General features: G+C 54.2%; 1 pseudogene; it reads left to right on the top strand.

Moving 5' to 3' along the window:
- Nucleotides 1–344: 344 nt before the first annotated feature.
- The window catches only part of LOC146856452 (endogenous retrovirus group PABLB member 1 Env polyprotein-like), a 30,669-nt pseudogene continuing 17,411 nt past the window's right edge, over nt 345–13,602 (top strand).

The raw sequence follows: 13,602 nt of genomic DNA, 5'->3' as shown, positions 1-13,602 counted from the left end.
TGCTCGACATAGAGGCTGATGACGCTAGGTGGGGTATTCCGTCACTGTCCATACTGCCAATCAAGAAGTGGTCCCAGTTGGCCATCCAATTGAATGCTCTCTCACTCGAATTTGGTCTTAGAGCTGCAAACGGTAGATTGCTGTCTGACTCTTTTGGCGCAAATACTTTTAACAGAGCAATTTGCCCCTCTCGTATCGACTATATTTTAGTCGATCGTAGATTGTGGCAATATACCGTGGACTTGATTATAGTCCCATCCATTGATAGTGATCACAATTACCTGTGTCTGTCTATGACGAACCCCTGGTCTTCTATCCCTCATAATCAGGCCACAGGTCGAACCATGCTTACTAAGGAAGTTGTTCCTTCTAAATGTAAGAGGCACTTGAAATGGCCGAAAATTGTTTGTAACGACCAAAAACTGAATGCCATTAAAGTATCCTTGCTGGCTAAAATAGTAGAATTACAGGCAGCATGTAGTGTCACGGAAGGGCCTCCCAATATTGACAGCATTTACGTCGAAACAGTAGAGACGATGGGTTCTTTCTTCTCGTTACCGTCCTGTCCCCCTAAACAGAAGCCCCTTAAGGTGCCAGGGATGTGGTACAACTCTGAGTGTAGGAGTAAAAAGAGCACTTTGATGGCTGCTGTTAAGGAACAGGATTGTCTTCTGGTGAAAAATGCCTGGAAGGAGTATAAAAAGGCACTCTTAGAAGCCAAACGTAATTGGGAAGAAGCCTTCTGGTTAGACCTAAAGGCCGCCAGCTTGGCTAAAGATGGGAACACCTTTTGGAAGCTATTCAGGAAGTTTAAAGATCAGGATCCTGGTATTATTCCTAACCATATTACGGACCATGCGTGGTTCGAGCATTTTAAAAAGCTTTATTCTGGGGTAGTTTCTCACAATACAGGTGTTCATGTTGATCCTTCATTAATATTTTCTCCTGTACAACCATTTTCCCCTTTTGAGGAACCCGAAGTTTTGCTTGCCATTAATAAAATAGTCCCAGGAAAGGCACCAGGGCCGGACGGTTTGCCAGGTGATCTGTTTCGAGCAGACCCTCAAAATTGGGCTAGGTATTTTACTCTCTTACTTAATGCCCTCCTTAGAGGATCCCCTGTCCCCGAATCATGGAAAGGGGCAGAGGTGATCCCAATTTTTAAAAAGGGCTCTAGGGAAGATCCTGCCAACTACCGTCCAATCAGCCTTATTGATGCTGGCCAGAAGGTGATTGGCAGGGTCTTGTTAGAGAGAATTTTGTTGTGGACTGTTGAAAATGACGTTTTGTCAGATTATCAGGCAGGCTTTAGGGCAAATGTGGGAACAATTGACCAGGTATTTCGGCTCCTTCTCCTTCACTGGAAGGTGGTCTCGATTGGCAAGGGCAGTCTCCATTTGGCCTTTATAGATCTGAAGACTGCCTTCGATTTAGTTCCTCGCAACCGTCTCTGGTCGGTGCTGAAGGAATTGGGAATCTCGCTACCTATTTTAGACCTCTTGATTCGCCTTCATGAGGGCAATTTTGCCCGGGTAAGATGGGGTTGTCAGGATCAAAAAACGTCAAAAATTGAGGTCATTAAGGGAGTGCGCCAGGGCTGTGTCATGGCTCCCACTCTATTCTCTTTATTTGTGAACGGAGTGGTAAGCTTTTTACGGGAGATTCCTGCTGATGCCCCGGCCCTGGCGGGCGATAAGATTCCAGCCTTACTCTTTGATGATGATACCCTGCTAATTTCCAAAACATCAGCAGGGTTGCAAAAGCTTCTTGAAATGTTCAACCTTTTTTGCAAACTGAGAGGCTTATCCATAAACACCTCAAAAACTAAGCTCCTTTCGTTTAATCCTTCAATATCTTCTAAAATTAATTTTACTCTAGAGGGAGCTTCCTTGGGAGTCTGTAAAAATCTTTGATTACCTTGGAATTAGGATTTCCGACAAACTTAGTTGGAGACCCCACATCAAATAAAATGCTCCTAAACCACAAGAGAGTTGCGGGGGCTATTGGGAAGGAACATCGCTCATCCCAGAGCAGGCCCGTCGCTCCCGCACTGGTGGTTTATGCTGCAAAAGCTGTAATCTCTGTACTTTATGGGGCCGAACTCTGGGGCTTCGATAATGTTATTGAAATCTCAATGTCGGAAAACAAATTCCTCAGAGATCTGGTCTTGCTCCCAATGGGCACCCCGCTAAAGCCTCTTATGAGAGATATGGGCAGGCGCTCATTCAGGGACCTTGCCAGACTACGCCCCTTGCTTTTTTGGACCCACCTATGGGGTACCCCCGAGCTCTCCAAATATGTTGAGGGTCTTAGAGAAGTGATGAGCTCGTCGGGTTCCCATAGGATCACTTGGCTGTCTAACATCAAAAAGTCCTTCTTTGCAATGGGCTTAAGAGAAGTCTGGGAGTCTGGAATGCACTTAAGCAAGGCCGATCTAAAGAAGGCTTATTGGATTTGGATTGACAACCAAGAGAACACTGCTGTGAATATTGGTAGATTAACTGAGGCCTTTTATTTACACAAACTAGTGACAAGGTTGGAGTTCTACCTTGACCTTATCCAGAAGCCTAGAGACAGGAGACTGCATATTGAGTTCAGATTTGGTACGCTGCCCATTCGGGAGCGTACAAGCAAATGGAAACCCCCCTATCAAACGATTGCAAGTTGTCCATGTTGCAAAGCGAAGGCGGAAACTGTAGCGCACTTCTTATTCGAGTGCCCAGTCTACAAAAATTCTAGGGCAAGATGGTTGAGTCCCGTCTGCAGACAATTGGGCACTGTGAACCATCGTCTAGCGCTTAGAATTTTACAATCGGATACTAGTGCTTTGCTTGTATGTGGGGTGGCCAAATTTCTTGCCTGGTCCTGGTTGATTAGATTAAAGCTCCTGGGTCCTCTGTCGTAACATGCTTCTACAATATGATATAATGCCTCTCCTTTTCTTTTTTTTCCTTTATGTCAAAATGCTCAGGGGATACAATTCTTTTTTTGTATCAAATGTAATTTAATACTTTTTTAACCTTGTGACTGTTTTTTTTACCTATTTATTCAAAATGGTTTTAGATGGCATGTGTTAGGTTGAGGGGGGAGTGGAAAAAGGATGTAGTAATGTATCTTTATCCAGTATTCCGTCTATTGATATTTGTATCACTCTCTCGCCTTCATTGAATTTCGATCTGATTTTTATTGCATTTTTATGTTCGTTTGTATGCTTTTATGATATAATTTTATCGAAATAAAGCTTTTGATGATGACAATGACCGCGGAACATGTCCCTGATTAGCTTGGCACTGAGGTAATTCAGTTTCCGATCCCGTTCGTATTTAGTCACCATTTTGTGTCTTTCCGCCATTTTGTGTTGCCCTCACTCAGGCGGCACGGTGAACGAAGTGTTGTTTTCCCTCATCCAATTGCAACGTGTCAAATAACCGCCTGCCTTGGTTTATAGCTGGTGTCGGGGTCCGGCCGACTCCACTAATCCTCGTCTGGTCTGACTGATCCATGTTTCAACTATCTGTTGGTTCGCACCATTCTTTCCTGACTTTATCTTATCCTCTGTCTTTCGCTATTCTTTACTCGTATTCTCTCATTTCACAACTGTTCTCCGGGGCATACAAATGTGTCCTGCCATCTGCAAGTCGACTTATAAACACTACCACTGAATAACTTGTGGGGAAGGGTGACAAACACAGTTGGGAGAGAGGCTTATTTGAGTTACTTAATATCTTGTTTTCACATTCTTCTCATTGGTTGACCCTGTATGCATTGGGAGTGTTCTCTGTGAATATGTGTGTTATAAAAGATTGTGCGCCACGAAGTAAAGTGGCAGTCTCCTGAGAACATACCGAGTGCACTTCTGGGACAACTGTACTTAGCTGAAGCTAATAAACCTTATCTTCTATGCCTAACGGAGTGTCCCGTGTCTCTGTAAGACAAAGCAGGTGAACCCAGGAGATTAAGGCGTACCCTGCACCGCCAGGCCCATAAAGTCTTGGTTCTTCAATTGGCGCCCGAACGTGGGCCGGCTTCAGAGGTAGCAGTTCTGCCCGAGGATCGTGAGGAGCCCCGCAAGAAAATTCTGGAGGAATCGCGAACCACGTCAAGCGACCCCTGCATGTCGAAGTGGTCCGAAGGTCTTTTGCAGCGCGGTTTCTCCTTTCTGACGGCTGCTGACGACTGCTGCCCTGACTGCCCCCCTGCTTTGGTCCCTTTGATGATATTTGGTATCGCGAGACATTAGACGGGCCTCTGTTTGCTTAAGAAGACATTTAGGTGCCTATTAGGATCCTGGATAAACCGGGTACGATCCGTCGGACGGAGGCTTTTCTCCGTCCGACTCGTACCCGGTTGTAAAACTTTACAAACATGCAAGTACGATTCGCACGGAAACACTATTTCCGTACGATTCGTACAAAACACCAACCGAGGGAAAAAAACATACAGATGACATCCGGAAAAGCGCCGACGTGACGTCGGGACATATGCAGCCTGCGTTCCACGAACCAGGAAGTACGATTCGCACCGACGTCATCCCGCACGGAGAATATTTTCCGGCAGCCAAAAACTGCCGGGAAATCAGGACGACGCGCACAAGGAGCACCTGTACGCGACGGACAGACATGGACCCGAACGTACGTGTCATCCCGGCCCTCATAGCAGTCGATCTCCTCTACAGGTACCGACGCAGACGCCGCAGAAGGTCAGAACAACACCCAGGGGCAAAGGGGGGGGGGGCAGGGGCAGGACACAAAACCCCCACCCAAGTCACACAGCACACATGCCCTGGACATACCTGACCTCCAGGCCCTGGTCACTTCGAGGGGGTGGGGGCGTGTCCAGCAACGCCAGCGTCCGCCACAACGGAAGTGGGCGACGACGCGAACCGGCAACACAACAATACAGGTACGTACCGTACCCACGCCTTAAGAGCGTGGGTACGAGTCGTACCACGCCCACACCCACATCACCCCAACAATGGCGGTACAGCCCGTACCCATGTGCCAAAGGCCTGGGTACGGGCCGCACAAGCATTCCACAGCGTGGGCACGGGTACGTACGGACCGTACCCTCACCCGCGTATGTACGGACCGTACCCCCACCCGCGTATGTATGGAGCGTACCCCCACCCGCGTATGTATGGAGCGTACCCCCACCCCAACAGTGTATGTACGGACCGTACCCACACCCGCGTATGTATGGAGCGTACCCCCACCCCAACAGTGTATGTACGGACCGTACCCCCACCCGCGTATGTATGGAGCGTACCCCCACCCCAACAGTGTATGTACGGACTGTACCCACACCCGCGTATGTATGGAGCGTACCCCCACTCCAACAGTGTATCTACGGACCGTACCCACACCCGCGTATGTATGGAGCGTACCCCCACCCGCGTATGTATGGAGCGTACCCCCACTCCAACAGTGTATGTACGGACCGTACCCCCACCCGCGCATGTATGGAGCGTACCCCCACCCCAACAGTGTATGTACGGACCGTACCCACACCCGCGTATGTATGGAGCGTACCCCCACCCCAACAGTGTATGTATGGACCATACCCACACCCGCATATGTATGGAGCGTACCCCCACCCGCGTATGTATGGAGCGTACCCCCACCCGCGTATGTATGGAGCGTACCCCCACTCCAACAGTGTATCTACGGACCGTACCCACACCCGCGTATGTATGGAGCGTACCCCCACCCGCGTATGTATGGAGCGTACCCCCACCCCAACAGTGTATGTACGGACCGTACCCCCACCCGCGCATGTATGGAGCGTACCCCCACCCCAACAGTGTATGTACGGACCGTACCCACACCCGCGTATGTATGGAGCGTACCCCCACCCCAACAGTGTATGTATGGACCATACCCACACCCGCATATGTATGGAGCGTACCCCCACCCGCGTATGTATGGAGCGTACCCCCACCCTAACAGTGTATGTACGGACCGTACCCACACCCGCGTATGTATGGAGCGTACCCCCACCCGTGTATGTATGGAGCGTACCCCCACCCGCGTATGTATGGAGCGTACCCCCACCCCAACAGTGTATGTACGGACCGTACCCACACCCGCGTATGTATGGAGCATACCCCCACCCGCGTATGTATGGAGCGTACCCCCACCCACGTATGTATGGAGCGTACCCCCACCCCAACAGTGTATGTACGGACCGTACCCCCACCCGCGTATGTATGGAGCGTACCCCCACCCCAACAGTGTATGTATGGAGCGTACATGCCCAGACGCAGGAGGGGTGGGTGCAGAGTCCTCCCAGCAGTGCCCAGACGCAGGAGGGGTGGGTGCCTATCACTCCCAGCAGTGCCCAGACACAGGAGGGGTGGGTGCAGAGTCCTCCCAGCAGTGCCCAGACGCAGGAGGGGTGGGTGCAGAGTCCTCCCAGCAGTGCCCAGACGCAGGAGGGGTGGGTGCCTATCACTCCCAGCAGTGCCCAGACACAGGAGGGGTGGGTGCAGAGTCCTCCTAGCAGTGCCCAGACACAGGAGGGGTGGGTGCAGAGTCCTCCCAGCAGTGCCCAGACGCAGGAGGGGTGGGTGCAGAGTCCTCCCAGCAGTGCCCAGACACAGGAGTGGTGGGTGCAGAGTCCTCCCAGCAGTGCCCAGACGCAGGAGGGGTGGGTGCAGAGTCCTCCCAGCAGTGCCCAGACGCAGGAGGGGTGGGTGCAGAGTCCTCCCAGCAGTGCCCAGATGCCCGAGGGGTGGGTGCCTATCACTCCCAGCAGTGCCCAGACACAGGAGGGGTGGGTGCAGAGTCCTCCCAGCAGTGCCCAGATGCAGGAGGGGTGGGTGCAGAGTCCTCCCAGCAGTGCCCAGACGCAGGAGGGGTGGGTGCCTATCACTCTCAGCAGTGCCCAGACACAGGAGGGGTGGGTGCAGAGTCCTCCCAGCAGTGCCCAGACGCAGGAGGGGTGGGTGCAGAGTCCTCCCAGCAGTGCCCAGACGCAGGAGGGGTGGGTGCCTATCACTCCCAGCAGTGCCCAGACACAGGAGGGGTGGGTGCAGAGTCCTCCCAGCAGTGCCCAGACGCAGGAAGGGTGGGTGCAGAGTCCTCCCAGCAGTGCCCAGACGCAGGAGGGGTGGGTGCAGAGACCTCCCAGCAGTGCCCAGACGCAGGAGGGGTGGGTGCAGAGTCCTCCCAGCAGTGCCCAGACATAGGAGGGGTGGGTGCAGAGTCCTCCCAGCAGTGCCCAGACACAGGAGGGGTGGGTGCAGAGTCCTCCCAGCAGTGCCCAGACGCAGGAGGGGTGGTTGCCTATCACTCCCAGCAGTGCCCAGACACAGGAGGGGTGGGTGCAGAGTCCTCCCAGCAGTGCCCAGACGCAGGAGGGGTGGGTGCAGAGTCCTCCCAGCAGTGCCCAGACGCAGGAGGGGTGGGTGCCTATCACTCCCAGCAGTGCCCAGACACAGGAGGGGTGGGTGCAGAGTCCTCCCAGCAGTGCCCAGACGCAGGAGGGGTGGGTGCAGAGTCCTCCCAGCAGTGCCCAGACGCAGGAGGGGTGGGTGCAGAGACCTCCCAGCAGTGCCCAGACGCAGGAGGGGTGGGTGCAGAGTCCTCCCAGCAGTGCCCAGACATAGGAGGGGTGGGTGCAGAGTCCTCCCAGCAGTGCCCAGACACAGGAGGGGTGGGTGCAGAGTCCTCCCAGCAGTGCCCAGACGCAGGAGGGGTGGTTGCCTATCACTCCCAGCAGTGCCCAGACACAGGAGGGGTGGGTGCAGAGTCCTCCCAGCAGTGCCCAGACGCAGGAGGGGTGGGTGCAGAGTCCTCCCAGCAGTGCCCAGACGCAGGAGGGGTGGGTGCAGAGTCCTCCCAGCAGTGCCCAGATGCAAGAGGGGTGGGTGCCTATCACTCCCAGCAGTGCCCAGACACAGATGGGGTGGGTGCAGAGTCCTCCCAGCAGTGCCCAGACGCAGGAGGGGTGGGTGCAGAGTCCTCCCAGCAGTGCCCAGACGCAGGAGGGGTGGTTGCCTATCACTCCCAGCAGTGCCCAGACACAGGAGGGGTGGGTGCAGAGTCCTCCCAGCAGTGCCCAGACGCAGGTGGGGTGGGTGCAGAGTCCTCCCAGCAGTGCCCAGACACAGGAGGGGTGGGTGCAGAGTCCTCCCAGCAGTGCCCAGACACAGGAGGGGTGGGTGCAGAGTCCTCCCAGCAGTGCCCAGACGCAGGAGGGGTGGGTGCCTATCACTCCCAGCAGTGCCCAGACACAGGAGGGGTGGGTGCAGAGTCCTCCCAGCAGTGCCCTGACGCATGAGGGGTGGGTGCCTATCACTCCCAGCAGTGCCCAGACATCTGAGGGGTGGGTGCAGAGTCCTCCCAGCAGTGCCCAGACGCAGGAGGGGTGGGTGCAGAGTCCTCCCAGCAGTGCCCAGAAGCAGGAGGGGTGGGTGCAGAGTCCTTCCAGCAGTGCCCAGACACAGGAGGGGTGGGTGCAGAGTCCTCCCAGCAGTGCCCAGACACAGGAGGGGTGGGTGCAGAGTCCTCCCAGCAGTGCCAGATGCAGGAGGGGTGGGTGCCTATCACTCCCAGCAGTGCCCAGACGCAGGAGGGGTGGGTGCAGAGTCCTCCCAGCAGTGCCCAGACGCAGGAGGGGTGGGTGCAGAGTCCTCCCAGCAGTGCCCAGACACAGGAGGGGTGGGTGCAGAGTCCTCCCAGCAGTACCCAGACACAGGAGGGGTGGGTGCAGAGTCCTCCCAGCAGGGCCCAGACGCAGGAGGGGTGGGTGCCTATCACTCCCAGCAGTGGCCAGACACAGGAGGGGTGGGTGCAGAGTCCTCCCAGCAGTGCCCAGACGCAGGAGGGGTGGGTGCCTATCACTCCCAGCAGTGCCCAGACACAGGAGGGGTGGGTGCAGAGTCCTCCCAGGAGTGCCCATGGAACGCAAAGGGTGGAGTAGCCACAGATACAATGCCCACAAATGTCAGTCAGGTGCACAGAGACCCTGCAGTACATGTACCACATGTGTGTGAGGCTGGGAGTACACACATGCATAGCGCCTAAAAGAGAACATGTCCACATGAAGTCATGTCAACAGTCTACATACACAAGTACAGTGACCACCAAGGATGCCACGAATGATGCAGGTGGAGACATCGCTCTGCATGCATGTGCAAAGTTGAAGGAGTCCGTCACACACCCAGCTGATGTAGACACAGCTCAGCACCACATAGTGGAAACACCCTGCAGGGAAGATGTCAGGTTACACAGAGGAAGGAACACACCTTGGGATGATGTCACCATGCAGTAACTGCTTACATGAACAAAGTAATGTAGCCAACAGCTTGTGATGGCACACAGATACCAGGGTCCACCCTATGACCAGCACAAGACTACATTTCCCACACACCCAACACATTATCACCACCCAAAATCATGGAGCTGGTCCACCAACAGCAATACCAGATAAACAGTAGTGTTCCAAGGAAAAAACAAATGGCTTTATTCAGCAGGATGTAAGTAATAATCATCATAAATGTCAATATATACAAGGCCCATAGGGCAGTCCATGACTCTAATCCAGATGGGGGACACAGTGGTACGTGTGTCCCCTAGCTTGCCTGCACAGTCAGACTCCTTTGTCTTCCACGGGGGGGGGGCATCATGTTGGGGGGAAGGACCAGGCACCATAGGGACAGGAGGGGCAAGGGGAGGTGTTGTGGGTGCAGGGACGGACGACTCCAACACAGGGGGTGGGGCAGCGCCAAAGGTGGATTCGAGCACGGCGCTGCACACTACTGCCAGGTCGCCCAGAGTCTCCCCTGCACCCGAAGAAACCAAAGGCCCCAAGGAGGTGGGGGGGTCACAGGGATGGGTCACAGCGCTACCCGGGGAGGGTGTGGATGGGGGGGGGGGGGACTCAACCACCCTGACCGGGGACTCCTTTGACCGCTTGCGGGGTGGTGTCACTGTGGGGCTCAGGGACTGAGCGGCCATGAAGGAGTCTTTGCTGGATTTGTGGCCAGGAGAGCTGAGGGGAGTGGATTTGGAGGGAGTGGATTTTTGAGACTGCGGACTCCCACTCTGGCTGCGTGTCTTACGTTTGCCCCCCGAACCAGTGGGTGTGCCTACTTCACCCTGTGTGTGCGTGCCAGGAGGTGTGCGCTTGTCCTTCCCTGCTGGTGTGGTGCCTGTGTCTGGTGGGGTGTTTGCATGCTGACGTCTGGGTGTACATGGGACAGGCATGGGAGTGGGAAGTGTGGATGGGGCATGGGTAGGGGGTGGGACGACGTGCTGCAGGAGACCCACTGCTGCAGTCAGTGTCGAGTCAATAGACCGCAGCAAGTTGCGTTGGTCAGCCTGCGATGCTGAAATGCCCTCCAAGTATGCCTCCATGTTGTTGAGCACTCGGCTGTGGCCATGGAGGACATTAAGCATCGCAGCCTGACCAACCTGCAACTGCCGCAGGATGTCCACAGACTCGACATTGGCGGCAGCAGTGGAGACAGGGGCAGGGGGTGTGGTGCCTGGAAGGAAGGAGACACGTGGTGACCTAGCACGCCAGGAAGGGACACGAGCAAGTGGGAGGCCGGTGATGGCAATGGAAGGGGCGGGGAGAGATGTTGTGCTGCTGTCAGCTGTTGGAGCAGCCTCCGCCCCCTCGGAGAGCTCAGCCTCGGACCCGTCAGCTTCATATTCTGTGGTGGCAGTGGACAGGTCCTCCAGCTCACTCCCCTCGGCCTCAGTTCCACTCGATGTGCCAGCTAAGATGTCACTGCTGGCACTGGTGCCCGGTCCCTCCGCACGGTCCGTGCCGGTGTCTCCATCCGTGTCCCCCGACGATGCTGTGGGCAAGGTGAATAAACAGGAATTAATCAGACATCTGTATACATATGTCACATGAGTCAAATCTACATAGGTTACAGTGCATAGCCTGAAATGAAAGATGAGTAACATCTACAATACAAGGTACATATATAGGCCCTGCAACACACAGTTGGTTCACCCACCATGCCACTAAGAAACTATGGAGAGCATGACACATTTGCAAATGACATGATATGGATTTGGACAGAGGAGCCAGGCTCTGGGGCCAATCCAGCACTGCATCTGCACCACACAGCGTTGCCGTAACTAGGGATGAGCAGAGACCATCTCCATGAACTTGAGGCACATGCTGCAAAGGTAATACCTAAAAACATGCCCAACATGAATGGGACACTGCACCTTGAGTGTATGTCCAGACAAACATCACACACTGGCAAGACCGAGCAATGAGATTTCAGGTGTCGACATGTAGGCCTTGCCCGCACCAACCACCCCCTACATGCGACAATTTGATGAGACACAGAAAGCACTTGCATCTCTTAGTCTGGGAAAAATACACATGGGCTGCCAGAAACCCATATTGGACCCAAAATACCCCATGTGCGCCTGTACAACGATCTCATTTACAAATGGCCATCATCAGATAATTGTAACAAGACACACAGGCACTGGCCACCGTGAGTATGAACGAGGAAACTTAGGTCAGGCTGTACAGTGGACACTTGTAGAACACGTTACGTAAATATACATGGTGCCAGGGGACAATGGCACAGAGCACATCCTATGCTGTAGACACTGAGAGTGTCCACATATTGTGATGACACACATGATACCTAGCAAAATATGCCCCAGGGGACAGTAGTGGCCACATTATTCCATGGTCCTGAATGGTAATGACTGCAACACAGGCCACCATCCCTGCACTCTGCGTATCGCACACTCATGCACATCATGTCACAGGCCACAACATAGGACATGCTTGCTGTAAGGCATTACACTTCAGAGACATACTCCTATGTCTGGACTCAGCATCAGTGCCAATTGACATGGACCCCACAAGTACTGAACTGGACAGGGCACAGGCAAGGTCCCAAAACCTGTTACACACCACCCCCACACATGATGCTGCAAGCATTGGTCACGTGGATAAACTGCCAGCCCAGATGACCTTGTGAAAGAGTTACTACACACAGACCAGGGAACACATGGCAAGGAGGGGAAGGGAGGAAGGACAGCACCGCTATACTGTGGGTGACAGGACCTGCACCGCACATTTAAACACTGGCAGTGTATCCATGCAACTGCGCACTTACAAATGCTGGTGACACACAACAAACACACATGTACCTACCCCCTTCCTGCTGCTGCTTCTCCCGTAAGCACCTGTCCATGTCTGGAAAGACCACTGCCAGCACACGCTTGTGGATGTGGGTCAGACGGCGACGCCCATGGTTCTTAGGGCCCACATGGGAGTCCCCCAGCAGGACCCGTGCGATCCTCCGCGTCCAGCACCGGATATCCTGCCAGCGTTTTCTCACCTGGGCCAGGCGCCGCTTGCGACACTCCGTCCTCCTCACGGCACTGACGGCGTCCCTCCAGATCTGTGGGGTTGAAAAAGTGAGACTACATCAATACACCTGCCACATGTCACAGAGACACACATTAGAACTATTTATCTGGTTTCAACAAGGCATAGTATGCAGCCAAAGTATTGCACCTTTGTCATAGGGACTTTTTTCTCTGTGTAAGGGCAAATGCACCACGTGCCATAGAAAGTACACAGGTGGCATGAGGGGTACGACACAATAAATGATCCAGACTCACACTGTGTATCAGAAGGTATACCAGGATTATGTGCAGCACCTCAAAGCAGTCACATGCCACAGGCCACTGACGCTACCTCAGCAGAGTACACAGACACACACAGGCACAGGACATACGCCTGCCATTGCCAAATGCAGCTACAAACCTCACTCTGCACATGTGCCACTAGACTGGGGGGGCTCACAGGTGTGGGGCTGGCTCTGCACGTCAGACACACAGCACTGCTCCCTGCTCGCATCAGATGGGCAGGGTATATCCATCTCTCATGCAGCTGGGGTGCTACACTCCACATATGCACCCACCCACATGACAGGGGACTTACACACACACCGATGTCCAGGGTACGCCCACATCATGTGGACACTCTCAGCACAGGTACACTGAACAAACACACATCTGTGGGTACAGTCACCTGTCACACTGGGGTGACCACAGAATCACATGAGGACTGTAGAAGCAACATTCCCAGGAGGATTAGCCAGGCAGAATGTGGCATGCACCATGCAGTGATTGTCACAGTAAACACAATGCAAGTGAGGACGGCAGACATGCACCACAGCATGCTCTTGCTGGGAGACATCAGGCATTCCCCCCCCCTGGGACCCACTCTACAGTACAATGCATGTGTGTCACACCTGGACACAATGCCAGAAGTCCCAGTCACAAAAAAGGGACACAGTCTGTGCTAGTGGACTCTGCACTCACCTGAAACCCTGGTCGCCCATACAGCATGGGGTACTGTGGGAGGATCACATCCAGCAATGCCAGATTCTCCTCCAGGGTGAAAGGCTGGGCCCTCTCCACAGACCTTGACATGGTGCCAGGGAATCACGAGCAGCAGCAGTGTTGTAGAATCAAAAGATGTGCAGGCAAGTGCTCTCTCATGGGACCTGGCTGCCTTATATCTGCCTTGCTGGCCTGTTTCATGCACAGGAGTACAGAGTGATTGGTCACTCACATTTGCATCCTATGTTTCCTCCAATCCCTA

The sequence above is a fragment of the Triturus cristatus genome, chromosome 4_1, assembly GCF_964204655.1.
Source record: "Triturus cristatus chromosome 4_1, aTriCri1.1, whole genome shotgun sequence".
Classification (NCBI taxonomy): Eukaryota; Metazoa; Chordata; class Amphibia; order Caudata; family Salamandridae; genus Triturus; species Triturus cristatus.
This window is presented reverse-complemented; position numbering and strand designations above follow the sequence as displayed.